Consider the following 26,534-nt stretch of genomic DNA (forward strand, 5'->3'; position numbering starts at 1 on the left):
TGGAAATATACAACTCTTTTCTGCAGGCGGCATAACAGAGGGCCCCAAACCCCCTAAGCTTAAGTCCTAAAGGCTCCACGGTACCTTTCCCGTATGGCAGATGATTCTGTTCGGGTTAGTACATTTCTTAAGTCAGTCTGCTCTTACCAACTGTAGAGAGACACTTTTTTTTAACTACCAGGAGTGACAGAATTTGGAAGAATCTTGGAGTCCTGGAAAAGGTACTGCAAGGGCAATGGAAGACAGGAGTTGTGAAATGGGGTGAGACACACACGTTCTCCCTGGGCCTCTGCGATCTTTCACCTGCCAAGTTGGGGTCAAGGTGAAGTGACCACAGAGGGGACCTCCAGCTCTCACCCTCTTCAGGCCTTGGGTAGCACTTGGGCTAGTGATGTGACTCAAGACTGCAGGAAGGGCACACGGACACACAGACACACAAACACACACACACACACAGTGACACACGTCTGTAACAAGAACTAGGAAAAACCAAAGCATTTTTTCAAATGGCACTTTAGTTCCAATTAGGGAGATCATTCTTTTGATAAGAATCACAGAGAAATGAACTTGACTAAAAATGAAGGCCAGGTGATCGTCAACAAAACACAGGATAGCACAGAGGAGGGTCTGTGCTATCCTGCACAAAATAAAGGAACAAATCCCCTAGTTTCTAAGGTTCTTTACAGCTGTAGAATTCTGTGAATTTGGTTTTTAAAATGAAGTTGAATGTCCCTGAGATTTCTCTGAATTCCAATTCAAAGTTTTAGAATCCCATTGTATATTAATAGAGTTCCTTGGATCCATACATCAAATGTCCTACAACTGGGAGACAGGTGCAACCTACAGACATACCAGAAGACGTGGTTCTTAATTTGGATCAAACTTAGGTCTGCTCCAGTAAGATAATGTTCAGTCACAGATGATGGGGGAAATTTGTGCCCTAGGTTGATCCTCTCAGTTTATTCTCTGGTTGCCCCATACTTTATCTGCCTTAATTCAAGGCATTTGTGAACCCTTGCCCACACATACACAGAAACCACCAAAAAATTTGTGCAATGACAGAAACCTCCCCTGGGTTTCCCGGGCCACGTAGCAGTGACATGATGTTTAATTACTTTCTTGATGAGGTTCTGGGTCCTAACTGAGTGGTCTCTGGGGGCCTGGGGATAAAATTCCACCATCACTCAGCCTTGCCCAGTTACTCCACTAGGCAGCCGGCTGCCGTAAGAAAAAAAAAAAAAGAAAAAAAGCAGTCGTGTTGTGTTTGTAGTTTAAAACTGGATGAAGGCAGAGAAAAGCAAACACGGTGTACTCTCCTAGAGCAGCTCTCAGAAAGCCAGAGAGATAGGAGAGAGCAGGTGACATGGCCCAGGGAGCAGGCAGACAACCAAGATCCTTTCAGAAGCTCTGCACATGAAGAAGAACCCATGTAGAATCACTCCGGTTTATCACGGCATCGCAACCCCGATAGACAGTTGTGTGTTTTCTGTAAAAAGCTAACTGTCCTCAGTATGAGTTTCTTAAAACTGATGCTGGGAACAAGTTCACCTGTATCATTTTTCTAGATTCCATACATAAGTGGTATTATACAATAGTTTTTTCTTTTTGACTTCACTCTGTATGGTAGTCTAGAGACACAGATGTAGAGAACACATACATGGACACCAAGGGGGACAGAGGATGGGATGGATTGGGAGATTGGGGCTGACATGTATACACTACTCTACGTGAAATAGATAACTAATGAGAGCCGAACTGTGGAGCACAAGGAACTCTACTCAGTGCTCTGTGGTGACCTAAATGAGAAGGGAATCCAAAAAAGAGGGGATGTATATATATATATACATATATGTATATGTATGTGTATATGTATATATACTTGGGCTTCCCTGGTGGCTCAGCTGTTAAAGAATCTGCCTGCAATGCGGGAGACCTGGGTTTGATCCCTGGGTAGGGAAGATCCCCCGGAGAAGGGAATGGCTACTCACTCCAGGATTCTGGCCTGGAGAATTCCATGGACTGTATAGTCCACAGGGTCGCAAAGAGCCAGACACGACTGAGTGACTTTCACTTTCTTTTTTAAAAAATTTATTTATTTATTTATTTATTTTGCTTTACAATATTGTTTTGGTTTTGCCATACCTAACGTGGCTTCCTAGGTGGCACCAGTGGTAAAGAACCCACCTACCATTGCAAGAGACATAAGAGACTCAGGTTCGATCTCTGTGTTGGGAAGATCCCCTGGAGAAGGGCATGGCAACCCTGTCCAGTATTCTTGCCTGGAGAATCTCATGGACAGAGAAGCCTGGCAGGCTACAGTCCATAGGCTTTCACAGAGTTGAAAATGACTAAAGCAAATTAGCATGCATGCATACTCATAGCTGATTCATTTTGCTGTACAGAAGAGACTAACACATTGTAAAGCAACTATACTACTATAATATATATTCTTTAAAGTGATACAGGGGCACACACATGGATGAAGAGAACAGATCTGTTGGCCAGGGGACAATATGCCATATTCAAATGTATGCTTCAAGAACATGTCTGTGGTCCTTTCACATCGCCCAAGACTGTCCCAGAAATGTACAGAAGCCCAATCATTAAGCCCACATGATATGGAGGTGTTATACGAAGTCTCCTTTCTAGGGAAAACAATTAATTGTCACACAGATCCCCTCCATAAAGATTGCTTTTGGCTCAGCTATTTTCCATGTTATAGACATTAAGCTCCTTGGATGAAGACATGAAAGAAAAGGAAGGATGAGAGGAAGGGAAGAAAGGAGGGAGGAAAATGACAGGGAAAGTTAAAATTGGAATATGACCTGAGAATTTGGGTTTTGTTAACTCCTTGAGTCAGGACCCACATCTTTTGGTTTCGTAGTCTCAGCCACTGAGATGTGGCCCTGGTACTTGGCAAGTCCTCCATAAATATCTGTGGGTTTGATTGGCTTAGGCGAGACACTGAACTTTCTCTGGAGCCAAGAATTTATATTTGATGCTTTTGCCTGACTTACTTCAACTGCATTTTACCCAGTATCCATACAGTAAGATTTTAATGTAGATACTGTATTACTTTAAAATAATATAGTATTGAGAATTCAAAAGAACTTGAATGATTGGAATGATATCGAAATGTGAATCCCATCTTGCCAGAGGGAATAAAAGAAATACTCAGTGATCACAACATTTCATCTCTCCCCACATACTGACATGTATGTGCTGAGTACTGCTGCACATCAGGTCCTGTGCTGTAGACTCAGACAGACCTGAGTCTTTTCCTGAGGAAATTACAGTCTGCTGGAGGGACATGGATAATGGCTTAAATGACTGTGCAATTATAGTTATGATCAGTGTTAGGAAGGGAAATAAGAGGGCTTTAGAAAAACAATTAACAGAGAGTCCCAAATCTGTGGGGAGCACCAAGGGCCAGGTCAGCTTCTCCAGTGAGTGGCATTTAAAGTGGGACTGAAGGATGAGTGGAGACCTGGTGGGTGTGCAGGTGAGGATGGGGGTGGAGCAAAAGATGGGTGGAAGCCCCCAGAGAAGGTCAGATCTTGGTGCCATCGAGGAGCCGGGAGAGGAACATGTAGGTAGGAGCAGATGTGCCAGGCAGACATGGGAGCAGCCCAGCACTGCCATTCTGGGTGTAGTAGGAAGTCATGAGCTTCCAGGGGCCCAGTGGAGGCCTGTGAGGTGGCCAGGCGGGGGCCCACCTAAAATTCAGCCCTCTGGGTCAGGTGTCTAGCAGGGAGACTGTGAGATAGACCTCTGCATGGAACTCACATGCACCCACCAGGACCCCTGCCCCGATGACCAACAGGGAAGGTGCCACCTGAAGCTAGTAAGCCTCCTGTCCTCCCCATCAGGCTGGAGGAGCCAGACTCTGGGTGGAGAGGAAAGAGGTGCCCTCCTTCAGGTGGGTGAGGTGGGAGAAAAACAAAGAGCCTGCCAGCCTCCTTGAGCTGGGAGCCTGGCCGATGTAGGGAAGAAGGCTGTGATTGGACAGGAGGCTGTAAGTTTAAACTGGATGAGACTTTAGTAACCAAAAGTGTAGAAGTTGCTGACCAGGGAGTCGAGGGATCTGCCATTGAGCTGGGATGGGGCCGCTGACAGTGGGCTGATGAGAGCAGTGCCTGGAAAATGCAAACCATCTCAGATTAATACCTGGCCAAGTTGCATCAGCCTTGACCTCTGGACAATGTCTGAAAAATCCCAGTGGCGGGAATCCAGTGCCCATCAGTAACCACAATACCCAGCCTTCTCTCATCTGGAGAGGAACAGAGGAGAAGTTCCTTGGGACCGTGGAAGCAACCTCACTTTCAAAAAGATTAGCATCTTGGGAATTTTCCCTTTCTGCCCCATAGAGTAGACCTAAGTCCTGTCTAACATGCTTTTGTGGTTTTTCTGAAACTGCCTGAGTGCCAACCTGGATTGAGACCACAAGTTACTGTTCTTGGAATGAGATTCTCTGACCTCGGTTGGCAGAGACCAGGTCAGTCTGTTTTGTCTTTAAGGATTCAAATACTGAGCACAGGACATAATCAATTACTTCAAAGAAACACAGAAATCTTTCTGCTTATTTAGGTTATTTATTTATGTTTTAATTTTTATTTGATATTGGGTTGATTAACAATATTGTGTTAGTTTCAGGTGTACAGCAAAGTGATTCAGTGATACATATACATGTATCTATTCTTTTTCAAATCTTTGTCTACTTAGGTTATTACAGAATATTGGGCAGAGTTCCCTGTGCTATACACTAGGTCCCTGTGTATATGTCATTTTGCATCTTTGAGCTTAAAACACTTCCTGAAGCTAGATTTCAGGTGAAACTTAAAATTCCGAGAAATCATAGACTTTATGTGTCCAAGTGTCCCAAATATTTACTCTGCTAAAACAACCGTTTTGGCTTCTGCAGGCACTCATGTAGGGCTCATGTTCAGACAGAGCTCATACCACATGAGCATGGGAATGGGGCTGGAGGGTGGGTGGGTGAGGTGGTGCATTGGAAGATGCCCCCAGACCAAGTTCGAATGAGCTGTGTACTTTTGGACAATTCACCTATCTGGGCCTTAATTTTTCCCATCTGTAAAATGGAGGTGATGAACTACAAACTACAACTGGATGTTTACAAACTTTTTCTGTAAAAAGCCAGAGAGTAAATATTTTAGGCTCTGCAGGCCAAAAAGTTTCTGTCAAGTCTGCTCACCTCTGCTGCTATTTTAACACGCAAATAAATGGGCTCAGCTATCTGTTGACGGACGCTGAAACTGTCAAGTATCCTAGGACAGTCTTTACATCTTTTTCCCAATTATTTAAAAGTGTAAAAATCATTCTTGGCTCCTGGGCTGTATAAACACAAGCAGTAGCCAGATTTGGCCTATGGGCCGTTTATTTTGCTCTCCCTGAAATCTATGACTTCAAAGTTTCCTTACTGGGCTAACAGAGCCCTTGACATTCTTGGTTAGGCTGGCTCTAGAGCCTGAGGAAGTAAAATTAGGAGGAGATATGTCTCAGGGCCAGAGCACAGAGAAGGCAGTAAAAGGAAATAAAAGTGAGGGTCCTGGGATGATGACATGAGGGGAGGGAGTTAGCCAGACAGATGTCCCTCTCTGCCCCATGTTCCTGGGACTGCGTGAAAAAAAGCACCTCTTCTTTGCTCACCAAAATCCTAAGTAGCTAAAAAAAAGAATACACAGTGAATTCTTAACACTCAAACAGACAGGCAGATTCCCTAGGAGGCAGGCCTGAAATTCAGTGGGCCTGTGTTTATTTGTGGTTTCACTGAAAATTTGACTTCCTGGCAGTGAAAACGTTAATCAAATATATAAATAATTTAATTGGAGGGAAAATAATGCATGATTAAATTCCAAACTAATCCAACACCAAGACATGCAATTTGCCAGAGGCCCAAGCGCCAGAAAGAGATAGATGGGGTAAATTACGGCTCTGGATGCCAACTCTCTCGGCGGGGCCAATCCGGACAGCTCCCCGTCTGAATAAAGAGGATGAGGACATCAGGACCAGGCAACCCCAGAAAGACTGAGTCCAGCCACTGAGCTTCCTGATGAACTGAGATTGTAAACATTTGCCTCAAGAAACTGAAGGCTGATGAAAAAAAATAAAGCATCTCAGGAGCCCATAGCCAACCAACCAAGCTGGTATTTGGCCATCTGATTGTGTTTGTAACAGGATGAGCCAAGACCTGGGATTCTTGTCTCTTGCACTCCCCATGGAGCTCTGGGGGCACAGAGGAAGGTGCGGGGGGAATCACTACAGTTGGCCTGGCCATTGGAGAAGTGGAAGGTATTTCTTTCTTCTTTTTTTAAAAAAATTTCTTTAGGATATACTTGCTTTACAATGTTGTATTAGTTTCTATTGTACAGTAAGTAGAGTTCCCTGTGCTAGACAATAGGTTCTCATTAATTATCTATTTTATATATAGTAATGTATATATGTCAGTTCCAGTCTCCCAATTCATCCCACCTTCCCTCTCTTCCCTTGGTGTCCATACTTTGTTCTCCATGTCTGTCTGTGTCTCTATTTCTGTTAAGTTACACATATACACATATATAAGATCAGCTGTAAACGATTTTTCTAGATGATACTTCTTTCAAGGGCATCTCTTTGAGAAGCCCACCACTTGGCATCAACCTCGGAGGCTGCAACGGTGCGGGAAGGAAAATGAAGCTTTTCTTTTACTAGCAGCAAAACAGATGCCCACAGGAGACTTCACTGACTTCACCTGGATCCTTTCTTTTGCTTCTTACTGCAGTCTGAGTTCAGAGCTGACCATTCATCCTCAGTCTGTCCCTAACCCTTCAGATGAGACACACACACACGCCGACCATCTATCCCAAATGTTTGCTGCTCCCCAAATAAGGCTGCTATCAAGCAGTTCATGAACTCTGGAAGGACACTTCTGCCTTTTTAAAATTGGAATATAATTGCTTTACAATGTTGTGTTAGTTTCTGCTGTACAATAAAGTGGATCAACTATAAGTGTGTGTGTATATAAATACATATATATATATATATCCCCTTCCTCTTAAGCCTCCTTCCCATTCATCCTGCCATTCTACCCTTCTAGGCCATCATTGGTATAGCTAGCTCTGTTTGCTATATCACTGCTGCTGCTGCTGCTAAGTTGCTTCAGTCGTGTCTGACTCTGTGCGGCCGCCCACCAGGCTCCGCCGTCCCTGGGATTCTCCAGGCAAGAACACTGGAGTGGGTTGCCATTTCCTTCTCCAATGCATGAAAGTGAAAATGAAAGTGAAGTCGCTCAGTCGTGTCCAGCTCTTAGCGACCCCATGGACTGCAGCCTACCAGGCTCCTCCATCCATGGGATTTTCCAGGCAAGAGTACTGGAGTGGGGTGCCATCGCCTTCTCCACAGGGTCCCACTAGCTATCTATTTTACACATGGTAGTATGTGTGTGTATATATATATATATATATATATATATCTATCCATCCAAATCTCCCAATCGGTCCCATCCCTCCCTCTCCCTGCCGTGTCCACATGTCTGTTTTTGACGTCTGCGTCTCCATTCCTGCTCATAAGTTCATCTGTGGCTCCTTCTCCTTCGGCCCAAGTCCCCACCAACTGACTCGGAGGAGAGGCTACCACACTGCTCAGCAGTGTGGGTGGAAGGTTTGCACAGCTCCATTCACACTCTGCCCAGGTTAATCAGTAGACAAACACCTTGCTGTTGCCGGTGATTCATTCTCTAAATTAGCCACCTCCCTAACATCAAGAAGGTAAATTCCTTCCACTGTTGTAATGAAAACATTACGGTTATGCAACCTAAAAACAGTGAAGGCAGGAAATGTAAAACTTCAGGCTCAACCCTCACCATTTCCACCAGGCTCCCCTGTGCAGGTATGTTACACACCAGTCTTTCTGTCAGTATCTCGTATTTCTCAAATAACACCGAACTTTTTCACCAACTTGAAAAGCTACTACAAGGAAAGTTGCCAAGATTTTCACAGCACAAGGTATATGTGAAAACCAAGAGTTTTTAGAAAAATAATGTGCAGGTAAACATGATCTCTCTCTGCACACAAATGGCCATGGTCACATGTATACACGTATGCAATCACACACACATGTACGTACATGCACACACGCAGTATTCCTGTTTTAATAGAAAAGAAAATAAAGGCTTGGAAAGTGTTGCATTTCATATTCAAATACCCAAGACAATGGAACTGCACTGTGGGATTGCAAGGGATTGGGCTGACCTGGGATGTTGGCTGTATTCTTGTGTCATTTCTGATTTATCCCTTTGCTACATTTTTCTCTATCTGTACACACGAATATGCCGCTATTTGAGTGCCATGATAATACTTTAAAAAGGAAAAACATGAAACCAAGACTTTCCTTCTCAGACTATCAAACCAGTAATGTTTAATACTTTCTAAGTCAATTCACATTGCTGCTAGATCAGCTCACAAACAGGCCTGAGCAAATTAATATGTTTAACAGAACTTGATAATTTGAATCTTCTCCAGATTGGCTCAGGAAGTCTGTTAAGAAGGCCTTCTACTTTGGCACAGAATGTGATATCAACAAGTAAACAATTTTAAGAAAGCTTAATTTTCAATTGGCTTCTTGACCTTATATTATAAATCTATGAGTAGCTCCTGACTTAGTAGTCCAGAAATATTTCTGAAAAGCAGAAAAAGGGAAAAATAATTTTGAATCAGATAAAATTGAATTTCCTTTCTAACTGATTTGGGGGAGAGGTTTAAAGGCTTTGCCTACAAGAATTCCTTGAAACTTTGCACCTGAAAGGAGCCATATACCTTTCTGATTTGTGTATTATTTGACACATGTAACATCTGGGAAAGTTTTACAATCGCATGACATGGATTCTATTAGGTAGCCCTGTGATTGGATTCCTTAAGGCTTTAGAAGGCAGAAGTGAGGAAAGCAGAAGTCAGAGACTATCGGGGTTGAAATAGGCCTTTTATCTCAATATGCACTTTAATTTTAGATAAATAAAATAATTTAAATGGTTTTGGTGGCACCCATCAGTCTTCCTGGCAGAGTATTTAAAAAGCTTTCATTGCTTGCTGTGGGAGGGATCTTCATGAAGACCTCACAAAATGACTGTTTCAGTTCACACTGGCTAATAAATATATTCAAGTAGCTTTCAGTTTTCTAATCTAACTATAAAATGATACAGAAAACATCAAAAGGACTCCAAAATTTGGGTACAAAACTGCATTCTCTGTCTAAAAGTAGAATACTTTCTTTCCTATTACTGATCCTTGACTATTAAAAATTAGGGTGATATAAAGATTAAAATATGTTTCTTGGTTGAGAAAGAATAAATAAATGTGCTTCTTGGTTAAGAAAGAGTCTCTCTGACAGTCATTAAAATCTTGTTTCTGGCTATAAATCTGTAATGAAATTATTTTATTCTGTGAGTAAGAAAGGCAAAATTCCTCAAAAAGGTAAATGTCTGGACAAGGGCTTCACAATGTTCAATTAAGGGAACTGATATCAACTAAAAATACTGCCCTCACTCCCGGCACCACCAAGGTAAGCCAGAGACTGGAATTCCTTTCATCATTCACATTTAGGAGCAAGCATGAACCTTGGCAACATTATGTTAAGGAAAGAGGTCAGTCACAAAAGGACAAATATTGTGAGATTCCACGTATTTAAAAGGCCCAGAACAGGCAAAGCTATAAGTTAGTGCTTGGCTATGGTTGAAGAGGAATTGGAACATGGAAAATGAGTTTCTTTCCAGGATAATAAAAATATTGTACCCCAATGTTCATCGCAGCACTGTTTATAATAGCCGGGACATGGAAACAACCTAGATGTCCATCAGCAGATGAATGGATAAGAAAGCTGTGGTACATATACACAATGGAGTATTACTCAGCCATTAAAAAGAATTCATTTGAATCAGTTCTGATGAGATGGATGAAACTGGAGCCAATTATACAGAGTGAAGTAAGCCAGAAAGAAAAACACCAATACAGTATACTAACACATATATATGGAATTTAGGAAGATGGCAATGACGACCCTGTATGCAAGACAGGAAAAAGTACACAGATGTGTATAACGGACTTTTGGACTCAGAGGGAGAGGGAGAGGGTGGGATGATTTGGGAGAATGGCATTCTAACATGTATACTATCATGTAAGAATTGAATCGCCAGTCTATGTCTGACACAGGGTGCAGCATGCTTGGGGCTGGTGCATGGGGATGACCCAGAGAGATGTTATGGGGAGGGAGGTGGGAGGGGGGTTCATGTTTGGGAACGCATGTAAGAATTAAAGATTTTAAAATTTAAAAAATAAAAAAAATAAAAATTAAAAAAAAATAAAAAAAATAAAAATATTGTATAACTGATTGGAGTGATAGTGACACAGCTCTGTGAATATATCCAAACACACTGAGTGGCTGTATTCCTGAAATGGGTGAACAGCATGATATATGAATTACAGTCCAAGAAAGATGTTACCATCCCCTCCAAAAAAAAAGGAAAACCACAGAAGTACCCTTGGTGATGGACTCTGCTAACAGGAAATTGTTGCAGAAGATAGGAAAAGTAGTCCAGGAACAGCCAGGCTGGATCTGCTCCCTCCAGGACTGTATCTAGGGCTTGGGGCTGGCAAATGGTTTCCCAAGGAACCAAAGTCTGCACCATAATCATAGCTTGTATTCACACACACACACACACACACACATCCACAGACAGATTGAGTCAGAGTAGAACATACTTTTATGACCCCATATTTCCTGGTGGATTTCACACTGGACCCAACGTTAACAACCTGGGAACTTCACTTGTATAACTTCTCTGAGTATTCCTTCTTCATCTTTCAAGTTGTAAAATGAGTAGAAAGGTGGAGAAAATGAAATTATGTGCAGATTTGTAAACAAAAGAAAATGAAAACACTGTACACTAATTTGTATATTCATATGTATGTTTGAGGATTTTAATGCAAAAATAGTGTATACTGGAAAAACTGCTATTTTCTCACACGTGATCTATGCTACTGCTGCTGCTGCTAAGTCGCTTCAGTCGTGTCCGACTCTGCGACCCCATAGACAGCAGCCCACCAGGCTCCTCCGTCCATGGGATTTTCCAGGCAAGAACACTGGAGTGGGTAGCCATTTCCTTCTCCAATGCATGAAAGTGAAGTCGCTCAGTCGTGTCCGACTCTGTGCGACCCCATAGATAGCAGCCCACGAGGCTCTTTCGTCCATGGGATTTTCCAGGCAAGAGTACTGGAGTGGGGTGCCATTGCCTTCTCTGATGATCTATGCTAAGAGTCACTAAAAACTTGTGGAAAATTCAAGCACAGGTAATTCAGAATTCTACATTTTAATTTTTGTTGTTACCTTGAATTAGAAACTAACCAGAAATAAATGTGATATAATTTATCTAAGCTGATACCCCCTCCCCCGCAAGAAGTGCATGCATTACTGGTTCAGCTCCAGGACACAGAAATATACACTGGCTTAACCAAGCCAACGATTTAATGTATTAATGATTAAGATGACCTAACAGTGAAGAGACTGCAGTTTTTGAGAAGAATTTTTAAAAAGAAAAATGTAAATACTATTGATAAATGTTGTCTATTTTACTTGGGCTTCCTTTGTGGCTCAGCAGTAAAAAAAAAAACTCCACCTGCAATGAAGGAGACGTGGGTTTGATCCCTGGGTCAGGAAGATCTCCTGGAGAAGGAAATGGCACACCACTCTAGTATTCTTGCCTGGAAAATTCCATGGACAGAGGAGCCTGGTGGGCTACAGTTCATAGGGTGGCAATGAGTCAGAACTTACTGACTAACAACAAGAAGAATAAGAAGGCTACTATTAATAAATCCAGACAGGCAAGACCATTTTGGCTTCCCAGGAGGCACTAGTGGTAAAGTGCCACCTGCCTTTACGTCACCTGCCTGCCAATGCAGGAGGTGTAAGAGATGCGGTTTGATCCCAGGGTCAGAAAGCTCCCTGGAGCCGACTCTGGTATCCTTGCTTGGAGAATCCCATGGACTGAGGAGCCTGGCAGTCTTTGTGACCATAGGGTCACAAAGAATTGGACACAAGCGACTTAGGATGTACACAAGACCTTTTTAACTATGTGTCACGGAATGAAATAATTTGGAAAGTCTGTCTCCCAAAAAGCATCTTCTACTTCATTTCTTTGCCCTTAACAAATTCATCAAACATGGTAAGCATCAAGCCTTCTGACCAAAGGTCTAGTTCCAAAGGAGAAGTAGCAAAAGGCTTCCCTTCTGTTCCTCACCCTCTCCTAGGCTGAGAATAATGGCTAGGATGTAACCTGTAAGAGGCAACCTTTCCTGAGGACCAGGTGAGTCAGGCCCTCACATGGATTGGTCATTTCTAAGAGTCCAGCGTATCTGGAAAGCACGACCATCCATGACAATGCATTTACCATCACACACACAAAAGACTTCAGAAGCCAAACTGTGTCCCAGAGCATTAAAATCTTCCCACCTTGTTGGCTTGGATTTCTGCTCTGAAGAGAAAAGAGGGTTCATGTGTGGTTTCTCTGTGCAATAAGAATCCAACTAGTATTTGTAGAGTAGTTACACTCTGCAAAGTACTGTCAAAATATTTCTTCTGTTATCAAACTTTGAAAGGTGGGTTATATGGGTACAATCATACAATTGTAACAGCACACCTTATACTTTTAATTTGAGATGTTTAATGTGTTCACAAACACACACATGCACACACACACACACACACATATACTGTGACTAGCTCTAAGAAGAATAAGGAAGACTCACTTTTTTAAAGTCTTTCCGAATGTGAAGGTAGATACGAACTTTTCCTGTTTGCAATATAAAATATTAAGAATTCCAGTATCTAGGGGCATACAAAATATTAGCCTTTAATGACTTAATTTTTTTCTAATGAATTTCTTTTATTTTTTATTGAAGGATAAAATTCAAAATTAATTTTTATTGATTTACAATGTTGTGTTACTTTCGGGTATATAGCAGGATGATCCAGTTATATATACATATATATATGTGTATACATATATATATATATAATTTTTCAGATTCTTTTCACTTCTAGGTGATAAAAAATATTGAGTGTAGTTTTATGGTCATAGCAATCCACCAAACCTGAACATCCAGTTATTGTTCTTTGTAAAGAGCCTTAACAGACAGTATGATTGTGAGAAAATTCAAAATTCAAGGAAAAATAAATAAAAGTGAATTAAAGGTGTGACTTGACTTTGAAAGGTTGGTTTCTCATTCACTGCTCTTATAAAAGCTGCCATGTTCCCTCCATTCAAGTCTGATTCTGAACATTTTGGCACTCAGCCCTTGAACTGGCATCCTGTTTTGTTCATTTCAATCTCATAATTTTAATGGCTAGAATTTTTGTGAAAGTAGACACAAATACAATAAAATGTATTTGAGGACTCCTCTGCTGTTCCAATGGTTAAGAATCCTTGCAATGCAGGAGACATGAGTCTGATCCCCGGTCAGGGAATTAAGATCCCCACGTGCAAGGAGCAACTAAGCCTGCACACACAGCAACTAGAGGAAACCCACGAGCCACAGTGAAGATGCTACATACTGTAACTAGCATCCAATGCAGGCAAATAAATAAATAAACATTCTAGTAATACTTGGATTTCAAATCTATTTTTAGTATTTGGAGAAGTGTCAAGTATCTTTTTTTTTTCAATGACATCCTTTGAAAATATGGGATAGAAAAGTTATTCTGAGGCCAGGCCAGTCCAAGCCACATCTCTGACCAAGGCCCACTCTAAAAGTCTTCTGCCCATCACCTTGTAAAGAAACTGTCCTCTTGAATGAAAAGTGCCAGCAGAGTTTCTCACAATCAGAAGTTAGCATGTATATGCCAAGAAGGCGGTTGTGACTGCTGATGGCAGAAACACAGGCACATCTCAAGAGCTATTGGAAGAAAGGAAGGAAGCAGGCAAGCAGGCAAATTATCCATTTGGAAATCTGCCCACAGTCCCGCTGGGCTGACTCATTCATTCACTCTTAACTCAATGCTTACTTATGATATGACGGTTACCGAGCTAGACACTGAAGAGCCAAGACTGAATAAGACACGTCCACTGGATCTTAGCCAAGACTGGCTGTTAGAACAACGCAGAAAGGAATACTGTTTAAAAATTAGCTTTCACATCACAGACACCTTTGCAATTAAGTAAGCCACCCAGAAGAATGCACGAGTCTTCATATCATAGACAACTGGCAGGCCCATTTGCCCCAAGCTTTTCCAGTTTTGTCTTACCAAAATAAAATGTGAAGAAGGCCTCTAGACCTCTCTGCTTTTGTAAGCTTTTCAACATGTAGAACAATTTACCATTTTGCAATCAACGCAATTTATGTATCTGCTACCCTCCATGAGGGGGGTGAATAGCCTAAGGCGCCAGACCCCAGGCAACCAAAAGAAAGTTTAAGTAGGGCAGTGATCAGATTTTTGTTTATAAAAGGTAAGTCTAGCAGGCATACCAGAGGAACTGGACAGTGAGCCCATTTGTGCTTTTATGCATACTAGGTTGCTTCAGTCACGACCAACTCAGCTCTGTGACCCTATGGACAGTAGCCCACCAAGCTCCTCTGCCCATGGGATTCTCCAGGCAAGAGTGCTGGAGTAGGTTGCCATGCTCTCCTCCAGGAGATCTTCCAGACCCAGGGATTAAACCTGGGTCAGTTGCACTGGCAGGCAGTTCTTTACCACTAGCACCACCTGGGATGCCCAAGCCCATTTAGGGAGCTGCTATAATTATCCAAGAGAGAGGTGTGGTTCCGAACTAAGGGCAGAGGCCGTGAAGATGGCTGGAAGGGGCTCCATTTGAGAGACCTTTGGAATAATGTGTTCAGGGTGAATTAGAGAGAGGTAATAATAAGTGATACCAAAGTTTCTGCACTTCCCTGGTGACTCAGACGGTAAAGAATCCGCCTGCCAATGCAGGAGACTCAGGTTTGATCCATGATTTGGAAAGATCCCCTGGAGAAGGGAATGACTACCCACTTTAGTATTCTTGCCTGGAGAATTCCACGGACAGAGGAGCCTGGTGGGTTACAGTCCATAGGGTCATAATGAGTTGGATACAACTGAGTGACACACACACACACACAGACACACACACACACACACACATACACACACTGTAGTTTCTAACTTGAAAGATTCTGAGACAATAAATGGCATGGGAGGTCAAAGAGATTTGGAAGAGAGTCTGCTTCTGTTTGAGAAATAACATATTGGAAGTGCTTCTGAGGCAGGAGGTAGATGGGCCCCTCAGGGTGAGCAATTGGAGGTTGTTCCCTGTGGACAGAAACTCTATCAATAGCAGGACAATCAAGAGGGGAGGTTGGGCCCTATCTAAGTAAGAGATGAGCTCACATATTTCTCATCTTGAAGCCAAGGAAACCTTCCTGACAAGAAAGCTCCTTGGAGGTCAAAAGGGGAGTGATGCTAAGCTACTCGTAGACCTCTTCAGTGGAATCTATCTTGGCTGAGATGTGTGTGCACACATGGAAGGATCCTGAGATATACCAAATACAGACTCAGAACCAGGCAAATCAAAATGCTTGGCCAAAGGAAACCACAAGAAATGCCCCATAAAAGTAATTCAAACTACCACAAGGGTGCAACTCTCTCTCTCTGAGTCCACCTGTGCGTCTATCCACACACACCGTACTCTTTTTCCTCCTAGTAAACACTGTCTCGCTACTCTCCATCTCTGTGGGACTGCTCTGCAAAGCTGAAGGGTCTGGGCCTTGTCACTGGCCGCTGGTCTAGTGGCTTGAGTTCAGTGCTCTCACTAACATGACCCAGCCTCACTCTCTGGCCAGGAACCCAAGAAACCCTGCTTCAAGCCTCTACAGGCTGAGCCACCAAAGATCACCTCCAGGACATCTCCAACAAAGAAGACAAAGCTAAACACAAAGATTGAAGACACAAAGACTGTAGCTGAAGAACGAGGGCCGCTCCCTTCCCTACCCCATATTGTGTTTGGTGACCCCAATATACACAGAATGTTGAGGATTTTGTAAAGCTCAGTTTGAAAATCACTGACCTACGGAGACTGTACACAAGATGAAGAAGGACAGCAAATGGAAAGGACAGAGACCAGTGTTTAATAAGGGTCAGGGAAATAAAAAAGGAAGTAAAGGAGAGAACACAGGACACAGAGCAACATGGCAGGGACTGGGAAACATCAACTGTGTTGAGTGGATTTGGAGAACTCCTGGGCTGATGAAGACAGAAGAAGTTAAAGCAACAAAAGGTAAGTTTTCTTCCAGAGGCAGCTTCCCAGTTCCAGTAAGTCTGGATGGTCAGATAAGAAAGAGAGGAAATGTCTAGGAACATTGTCGGTCGTGGTTTAGTCGCTAAGTCATGTTCAACTCCTTTCTACTCTATGGACAGCAGCCCACCAGGCTCCTCTGTCCATGGGATTCTCCAGGCAAGAATACTGGAGTGGGTTGCCATTTCCTTCTCCAGGGGATCTTCCCAACCCATGGTTAGAGAACATAAACTTAAGAAGGGAAACTGGCTCATTTGTCATTCCCAGGCTGGAGAGGGCTGAGGAATGTTGGACAGAAGTCAATAATATTTAATTTTTAAGCTGTTTGCTGTTTTGAACACTTTTTGTTTTCCCCAAAGCTATCTGTAAAATTCAGTTCTGTGTAACAGTGTTCATCAAGGAGCTGTGCACAGCTGGAGGAGGGAAGACCACCCTCATCTTGCCATCCCAAGGACAGAGTGCAGGAAATGGAGCCTCAGTGGGGGCTGAACGCTCAGCAAGACAGGAGATGGAATCCAAGGCTGCCTAGACTATGCAGCAGGGGGTGGGGGCAGACAGAATGTGGACAGAAGTGCAGAGCCAATGCTTTAAAGGAAAATGCCACTTAAGAGGCTGGACAGCTTGGACCTGCAGCTGGAGACACCTGGCTTACATCTAGGATGGAGCCCTAAGTCAAGATAATTTTACCTCCTTCAAGTCTTCTTGGAATGTTGCTTCCCTGATGAGGCTCATCATCCCATTTATAGTGCAACCTCCCAACACCCACCTTGAACTTTCCACCCCTCCCTCTCCCCTGCTGCTCTATCCACTACCCTCCTTATCATTGCTGCTGCTGCTGCTGCTGCTAAGTCACTTCAGTCGTGTCCTACTCTGTGCGACCCCATAGATGGCAGCTGACCAGGCTCCCCTGTCCCTGGGATTCTAACATACTATAATTTACATACAGAGACTGTTTATGATTTATTGCCTGCCTCCCCATGAGAATGTCAGTTCCACACAGATGGTGTTATCTACTGATTTTGTTCAATGGTGTGTCCCAAGTGCCTGGAACTGTGCCCAGCATAGAGTAAATACTCAATTAACATTTCTTGGAGGAATGCATTATTGGAAATACCATGTTTAGAACTGCTGTTTCCAGGTGTCAATATACTCCCAACCTGCCCCCTTAAGGTTATGTTTTAAGAATCAGAAGCTACAGGAAACAGAAGCAATTTCCTGTGATTCCTCTACTCAAAACAATTGGATAAATCTCAGCATCTCATATGCCTTAAGGGTCCACCAAGTAGACCCCCTTTCATACTTTAATTGTAAATTAAGATTTAGAGCTAGTAATGGCATAATTCAAAGTTATCTTAGTTGGTTCCTATTCATTATTAAAGAAACGGAATTCTAAGCTTTATTTTTGCCCACCATGACAATGTTGATATAACTTTGGGGTAAAGGCTCTAACAGTTAAGTGGTAATCCTAACTTTCAATGTTATATTCCACTATTTGTAGAAAGCAAATAATCTTATGTTTTCCCATAGGTTTCTCTTGAAATAATTCAATAAAGCTTCACATGAAGGAGAGAGAAAAAGGCCAAGTTACCCTTCTGATTAAGCTACACTCTGTCTCACTGGAATTTTGCCCCCTGGCTATTGTTTTTGTGGATAGTTTATACTGAGATTTCTTTCTAATGCAGTGCTGTTAAGTAACAGGAGACTGAAGGGCATATTTCCTCTTAATCTGCTTGTGGAAATCTCATTAATGAAATGGAAATTTTGCCCCCTACCATAACTAAAGTGCTTGAAAAGACAGAAACAAGGAAGTTAAGTTTGCTCCTATATTGTTTCAATTTAACAAATAAATGAAGAATGTGCTTTACATTGACATGCAGGCTTCAACCTGGCAACTTTAAAAAAAATTTAAAAATTAAGGCTATGTGTGTATGCAAAGTGATCTCTTTCCAAAAGAGAACTCAGAAGCCAGCCCGCCTCACACTAATTTTTCAGATGGTGAAATCACCCCTGGGGGAGGATGACTTTTCTTGAATATCAGCCATTTTTGCAATTTTTTCCACTTTGCCTTTTACCTCTCCACCAAAGTAAGAATTTCATTTCTCAAGAAGTGTTAAATTATTCCTAAAATATGTTTTTAATTTGGGGGCATGATTCTATAAAGCATATTTTTATAAGCACATTTTCCTAGGAAAATATGGCCAGTGTCTATTGAGTAATCACACAACTCCTAAAAAGTTTTCATTTGACCTTTCAAGCATATGCATGTCTCCAACATATAGGTGGCTTGCCTAATTGTCTCCACATTGCATATTATTAATTGAGTGATTATAACAGCACAAAACCCAACTAAAAATTTATAAATGTTAACACTCTATAGGGGAACAATAGGGGACGTACTTGCCCAAAAAACCAGAGATTGCAGCTAATGGAAACTCAATGTTTTGCCCAAATTTTGTCACCTGGTTATTTAAAGTAACAGTCTACTATATGTTTGTTATCTTTTCTAGATTGTCTGCAGAATGACTTCTGTGCGTTTCATTTTTCAGGTAACTCAACCACAAGTATAAATACATTTTAAGGAGTCCAGGTGGTCACCCTGGTCTCGACCATCTTCATCTAGATGTAAGTATGAATCCAAGCAAGACCCTGTGGGGCTTCTGAGCATAGAAATCTTCTTGTGTTCCCCATTTCTTGTTTGTATGGAATAGGCTTCAGCCTCCAGGATACTCCCCGAGGCCATATTAAAGGAGTGCAGGCCTTGCACACACCCTAATCCTTATCCACAAACCTGCCTTTGAACCATTGCTATAAAACTCCTCAGCAAATAACCCTGGGTTGAAGTGAAGTGAAGTCGCTCAGTTGTGTCTGACTCTTTGCGACCCCGTGAACTGAAGCCCACCAGGCTCCTCTGTCCTTGGGATTCTCCAGGCAAGAATACTGGAGTGGGTTGCCATTTCCTTCTCCAGGGGAACTTCCCGACCCAGGGATCGAACCCAGGTCTCCCGCATTGCAGGCAGACGCTTTAACCTCTGAGCCACCAGAGAAGCTGGGGACATACAATTTCTGAGGGCACAAGCCCATGATGTCCCCCTTTGCCCGGCAAAGCAATAAAGCTGTTCTTTTCTACTTTGCTCAAAACTCTGTCTCCAATGTTCAACTCAGCACTGGTGCAGAGAAGCTGAATTACGGGGCCAGAGCAGGTGGCGCCAGCATCATGCCCATTCTTGCTTTCTCTTTTATCTCATCTGCTTCCCTGGAACTGGCCTGTGAAGGCTGTATGTACAGTACTTTAGTTCACACAGTGCTCATGCCTGGCCTGCTTGTCCAATGTTCCTCCACTTGGCTTATTTCTCATCAGTCTTTATCTCCCACAGGAAGCTTTTCCTGATACTTAGAGGAGTTCAGAAACTAACCGAACAGTGTGCCATGAATTCTTGGCATAGGTAATAAGAACAGAATCCAACGGCAAAACTTTCCACCTACATATAAATGGAACTTAGAAAAAAAATGGCAAACTCATGACTGAGAGAGTTGGATTGTGTATCAGAAAGAAACGGCCAAAAGCTCACCAGAAGGGAGCACTTCTCAGAGTTTTTTTTTTTTTTTTTTTTTTTTTTTATGAAATGCTACAGAAAGTACATTGACAATCAAGGGTGACCTGCATCCCTAAAGAAGCAAAAGAAGGAAAGAAAACATGCATCCCTGCAGACAGACAGACAGAGAAACACACACACAGCACAGAGTGTACACTGCTTATAGTCTGCAAGACTATTCTGAGATCCCAGAATCCAGGGTACTATCAAAACCAATAACCAGTATTACAAGGGTTAAATAAATTATCCTTGGTTGGAAATCGCCTTGACGTCTGGCAACTATCAGAGGTTGCCAGAGGTATCAAATCAGAGAAATTTCTCTCTATTTCAAATGCTATGTTTGCTGTTTTTGGATCCCAGGTCTATGGTTCAATCCCTAGGAGGTATGTGTTAACACTTCATACGTCTGATAGAAGAAGAATGGCTATTTTTAGGAAAATCATTTTTGGTAGCTAAATGCCTTTAAATTACATGAATACACATTTATGCTAACTGTAACTCATCTTTACTTCCATCTTGAACCATTATTATTCAAGTGAGCCAGGTAATTTTCCTAAATTATCACTTAAATTTTATTGGTTATTAGAATAATGATTCCCCACCCCCCTCACCCCCTCAAGATTGCCTGAGAGAGAAGGCATCTGGTCCTGGTGCTTCTGTGCTCAGTCACTTGCTCCTCTGTCCATGGGATTCTCCAGGTGAGAATACTGGAGTGGATTGCCATTTCCTCCTGCCCAACACAGGGATCAAACCCACGTCTCCTATGTCTCTTGCACTGGCAGCTAGATTCTTTACCACTGAGCCACCAGGGAAGCCCTCGTCTCTTCCCAGACTCAGGGCCAATCCATCTTCCCAGAGGTTTTCACTGAATATCAGCAATTCAAACATGCCCAACCTGTATCTTTAAAATGCTCAACACAGAGAATTCCCCATGGGTTAGTCAACTGCTGGCTCATATACAAAGAAAATACTGTATTTTGCTCTGAAGAGCTTTCTGCATCAATTTAAACACAGTGAGACAGACACAATATCCCAGAGAGAGGAAAACCTACCTTATTACATTCCTGACCCAAGAGAAAGGATTTGCCCTGAGGACATAAAAGAAATCTGCAGGGGTGTGGGGGAGAGTTATTTAATCCTAAACATAAAAACAGTTCATAATGTGGCATGACAATGCTCTTAATCGCTGACATAATTGTAATATGTATGTATAATATGATACAAGGAAAGCAAATGCAGTTTGCTTCTCAGTCTTAGAGGCTTTCTTCAGTACTTTCCTTTAGGTCTTCCTGATTTTGTACATGCTTGGGGGAATTTTCAGGGGGAGGTAATGTGATATTATAAGGATTCTTTCTCTGTAAGATCACATCTTGTTCTGATTTGAGTTGAAGCATCTGTATGCGTTAAGTGTGGTCAAGCAAAACGTTGAGCTCCATGAATGCAATGTTTTACAAGTCTTTCCTGATTTCCTGTGCAAGTCCATGGGCCATGAAACGGTGGGCAGAAGACTGGGATTTTTATTCATATTGCAAAGCTGCTGGGAGGGACACTGCATCTCAGCTGTGAGTGCTTATAGGTGTTTACCATTTCCCTTTTATAGCTATAGAGAAAGTTTTTTTTTTTTTAAACAGGGGTTTATGGGGGGTTAGATTTTTTTTCCCCCTTATGATATTTCCATACACAACATAATCTAAACCTAAACTGCCATCTCCCAGAAAAGAATTGCATCCTTGCTTTACTGGTTGGGAGGTTGATAAAGAAACGTGACATTTGGAGAAGTTCAACATTCTAGCCCCTTCAATATTATTTATGGGAAAGATTTTACAGCATTCTTAGAAGCGGCTATGTGGTGGCTGGACTGCCAACTTCACAGGTCGACATTTTTACACTGGGCTTGGCTGGGATCAAGGGGTTGTCAGTGTCCACATTTGATTCAAGTGAATGCTACTGATGTTCCCTGGCAAAGCCTATGGTCATTCTAGATCAGCTGGTCTCAGCAGTCACAGTTTAGATGAGTAAAGGAGGAGAATGTGTACTAAGCAACGAAAATTTAAGGAGAAAGAAAAAACGGAAGAAGGATAGAGCTAGTGTCCCAGCTGGACATCAGGGTTAAGTGGGCTCTAACTCTGAGATTCTTCTAATGGTCGTCGTTGTTAGCTATTTAGTCTCTAAGTCGTGTCCAACTTTTTGCGACCGCATGGACTGTAGCCCACCATGCTCCTCTGTCCCTTGGATTTTCCAGGCAAGAATACTGGAGTGGGTTGCCATTTCCTTCTCCAGGGGATCTTCCCAACCCAGGGATCAAACCCAAGTCTACTGTATTGACAGGCGGATTCTTTACCACTGAGCCACCAGGGAAGCCCCCCTGCCTAAGGGTACCTTCTGCTTTACACTGGTAATGGGTTTATTTTGCATGAGCTCAGCATTCCCCCGTTCAAGGCTGCTTCCTGAGTTGAGGGACTGGATCTCATTGATCTTGGTGCCCCACTGGCCTTTATGGTGACTTCCGCATGGCAGGTGCCTAGGAAGCAGTGCTCAGCTGAACCACATGAATCCAAGATGTGATTCAATAATCTCAGTTTCCTCATATTTCATTGTAGCTGGAGTCAGCTAGATGCACTAAAAAGATTTTCTATATCTCACTCTCCTACTGGTGTTTTTTTCTGCTGTGCTTTGGAGGGAAGTTTAGGCTCTAGGGCCCAAGACATCTCTTAGTTGCCTGCTGCCCAAAGACTTTTTAAAATTCTTTTTTGGCAAGAGGCAACGATCAGGCATTCTTTTTGGTTCAGATATGGTCATTAAGCTGGCTCCACCAGGTCATCCCAGGGTAATGCTTGGAAAGAGGATGTAAATGATGGAAGTGGTCATTAGGGACTTTGAGGGGCCAAGGGCTGACTTCATTTATTTTATAAGTAAACTGAGACAGCTGAAGTAATCAATATATGGCACCTCTTTTAAGGGAGTCTCACCACGGGCTCAAATTCCAAGCATGTGACAGAGAACACCTTATTTTCTTTATACATATTTTAAAAACGAGCTCCTTTACTGCTTCTTATCTGAAGTGTCCAGAAAGCCTGTAAAAACCATTCAAAGGATGCCTGAGATTGGATGCAACCAACTGCCTCTCACTATGGCAAGACGTGGGTTGTGTCAAACAAATTGGTAATGAAACGTGAATAGGCCTATTCTATAGCCATTCATTATATAATTTTTCCCTTTAATGTCGCAAAAATAAATTCCATTTCTCACTTTTAACACCTCTCATCAGACTATGAAATACAAAATGCATGACTTTAGCAAGAGAATAAAATAATGAACTACAGCATTTCAATAGAGCACTTAATTTTATTGGCAGAGGTTCTGAATGGTGTTAACATAATATTGGCTCCATACAAAATACACTGAGAGAGCTGACATAATGCTCAGGCCATACAGAGTCTCACCTCTACATTACTCACCAAATTATCCTTCACATTTGGATGTCAACAGTCAAATCACCTTTTCATAAGGTAACACTTTGAGGTGGATATGAACTAACATCTTTAATTATTTTGTTTCTTTCTCTTCTGCCTGAAAGTGTTATTTTTCACCCCAAATGTACTTCAAAGGCCCTTCACTTTTCTACATTTCATACCACATAGCTTGTTAGCTTCCATGGAGGATGATGTGCAGGAGGATTTAAATCTCATTCAAGTGGATTCACAGTTTTCTACATTCTGTGTCAAGTGACCTGAAAAGTTGGAATTCTGCTTAGTTTATTAGATTATTCATATGAGTGGAGTTTCTGGTTGATAAGAGAGTACCATACCATTTTCTTCACTTTCCTTTGAACAAACTGCCTGGTAGGAAGTTACTATCAATAGAAGTCTATTAAGAAAAACATGAAACCAACTGGATTAATGTGGGAAGCACAAAAAATGACGGAGAATGTTTTCTAGCATCATTGGATAAGAAGAACAGCACTGAAGACTCACACCACAGATACATTACTCATTAAAGCAGCAGAGTCTTGACTTCAGTAATGTGGTTCTTTGGATACATCTTTTGAATCAGACCTCACAAATATCCAGAAGGCAGAAACAAAATTTCAGTGACTTTACTGTATTCATTGGCCTTGGGGTTCCTGGGCTGCACAGACTTAGTCTATTACCCATTACTCTCCCACAGCGACTTTCAAGCCGTCCAGAGTGGTTCTTGCTCTCTCCACCACTCCTCTCTCCCACTGTCTTCACAGGCTGTATGCCTAAGAACTCTACATCAGTAGTTCTCAAGCTCTCTGCTGTGAAGGACCATCCCAGCCACTCCCATCCTCTGCGGTGGCAGGTGCAGTCCTAGGTCCTACTATGCCAGCACACTCAGCTACCAGTTGGACCACACCCAGACATTCTGCTGCTGCTGAGCCACTTCAGTCGCGTCCGACTCTGTGCGACCCCACAGACGGCAGCCCACCAGGCTCCCCCGTCCCCAGGATTCTCCAGGCCATTCTATGCTGTTTAATAAGGGGAGCCAACAATCACACTCTCAGTAGCCAAACTGAGAGACAATGACAAAACCCCATGAAAGTCTCCGAATGGGTATTGTCTGTGCCATCGCTGGATTCACTGAGTCACTCAACTCTACAGAATCAGAAGTGGGAGGGGGGTCAACCACACATGGGCATCGTGGGCCGTGCCTCCCTGCTGAGCCGCCCTAAACCCAAGGGCTGTGCCTGACATGCTGTACCCACAAGATAAGACCCAACAGTGGTCTCTCACCTGGATGACAGAAGGGACCACCTCACCCCCACAAAGGGGACCCCTTATCACACAAAGAAATTGGTTCAGGCTGATCCAAGCAGACCCTCTGTTTACAATGTTTTAGAGACAGAAAGTATGGAGGGAGAGTAAGAATTTATATGTGTGTTTGCTAACGTGCCCATAAAAGAATTCCAGATAGATAAAAAAATACTTGTCAGTACAGGAGACACAAGAGACATGGGTTCAATCCCTGGGTTAGGAAGGTTCCCTGGAGGGGGACATGGCAACCTGCTCCAGTATTCTTGCCTGGGAAATCCCATGGACAGAGGAGTCTGGCAGGCTACAGTCCATGGGGTTGCTAAGAGTCGGACACGACTGAGTATGCACACATGGATGCACATCATTTGCAGAAGGAGCTGAGAATTGGGAGAGCAAGAAAACACAGAGCCTGGGAACTGCCTGGCAGTCCAGTGGTTAGGACTCTGAGCTTCCACTGCAGGGAGCAGGAGTTCGATCCCTGGTGGGGGAATTAAGATCCTGTAAGCTCTGAGGCTCAGTTAGGAAAAAAACAAACAAAAAGACAACTAGGCTAACCACATTATTTCCTACTTGGGCACTTTAGGGATCCCAGTTTTAATGAATAAATAAAAATGATATGTGATTATCGTATCAACTCCTTAAAACTTTTGAATGCATATCTATTACAACTTCTGTTTTTTTTAACTACATGAATGTATTTCAATTTGAGACTCTACCAATAATATAAAAGAAACCAGAAAACACAAAGTAATTTAAAAAAAAACACTAAAATAAAAGGTGTGTGTTGAGGTGGGAAGTCCACCACCCTAAGGGACAAATAGCACACCTTTCATCAGGCAGTTGCAAACGACACCCACCAAAGGAGGGCTATGTAGGCTTTTCTCTTACCAGGGAAAAGAGAAAGACAGTGGAAGACCCAGAGTGAGAACAGAGTTTGTAAAAAAAAATGCAGTTAAAAAAAACAACCAGAAAGAAAACTAGAAATAGCTGCTTGCTGTTCCCAAATGGGATAAAAGAAGCCAGGATGCCTGTATGCTAAAAGCACTTGAGTGGAGAAACAAGTAGGTGGGAAGGCATTCTATGGCATCCACTGCAGGGACAGCAGGGAGCTGGCCGGGGCTAGAAAGACCATATCCGATCAAATCAAGGTGTGAAGCACAGATGCCTATACAGCTCCAAAGACAAAAGCAGAAGAAAGAAAGTAGAGATGAACCACATCATTGCAAATGATGGTCTAAGCATAAACCAGAGATGAAATTCTTAAAAAAAAAAAAAAAGACTTAGATATATTTGGAATCATTAAAAAATTTTCAAGAAATAAAAGACAAAATATAGAAGTATCCTTCCAGAGAAGAAAACACAGATAAACATAATTTTACTACATGCTGGTCACAAACAGGATTGAAGGCCCTGCTCGTGTATTTGAAGCTTGGATAATTTGATGGCAAGAAATGGCTGAGTGTTTAATCCAGATTTTCACTGGGCACCCATCACTGGAATATGTTAAATGATAGGGGTGTAAGAGAAAATAAAATTTTCTATCCCATCCCAAAACTTGACTCATTTAAATTTTTACTAATATAAGAAGGAATTTTTTTTTTTTTTTTAAGTTTTCCCTCTTGACAAAACTTGGGAAAATAAAAAGTCTCAAGAAAGAAGCCATTACGTGAAAGGATGAAGAGCAGATGTCAACTGAACACACAGGGCAAAACACAAAGCTTGCTGAAAAGGCTGTTACAAAAGTAAACATATAAAACCATAAGCCAGGTGACTTACATAGCAAAATTAATACACATATAATAATTGAGTCCATAAGCCCTAATTAAATTGGCAAAGACAGGAAGTAAAGAAAGTAAG

The 26,534-nt window shown here is 42.3% G+C and overlaps 1 protein-coding gene across 1 annotated transcript in view; it reads right to left on the reverse strand.

Annotated features, from left to right (window-relative positions):
• GLI3 (GLI family zinc finger 3) overlaps positions 1 to 26,534 on the reverse strand; it is a 314,645-nt gene that overhangs the window by 19,113 nt on the left and 268,998 nt on the right. The gene's annotated exons all lie outside the window — the stretch shown is intronic.

This window comes from Capra hircus, chromosome 4, assembly GCF_001704415.2.
Source record: "Capra hircus breed San Clemente chromosome 4, ASM170441v1, whole genome shotgun sequence".
In the NCBI taxonomy this organism is placed as follows: Eukaryota; Metazoa; Chordata; class Mammalia; order Artiodactyla; family Bovidae; genus Capra; species Capra hircus.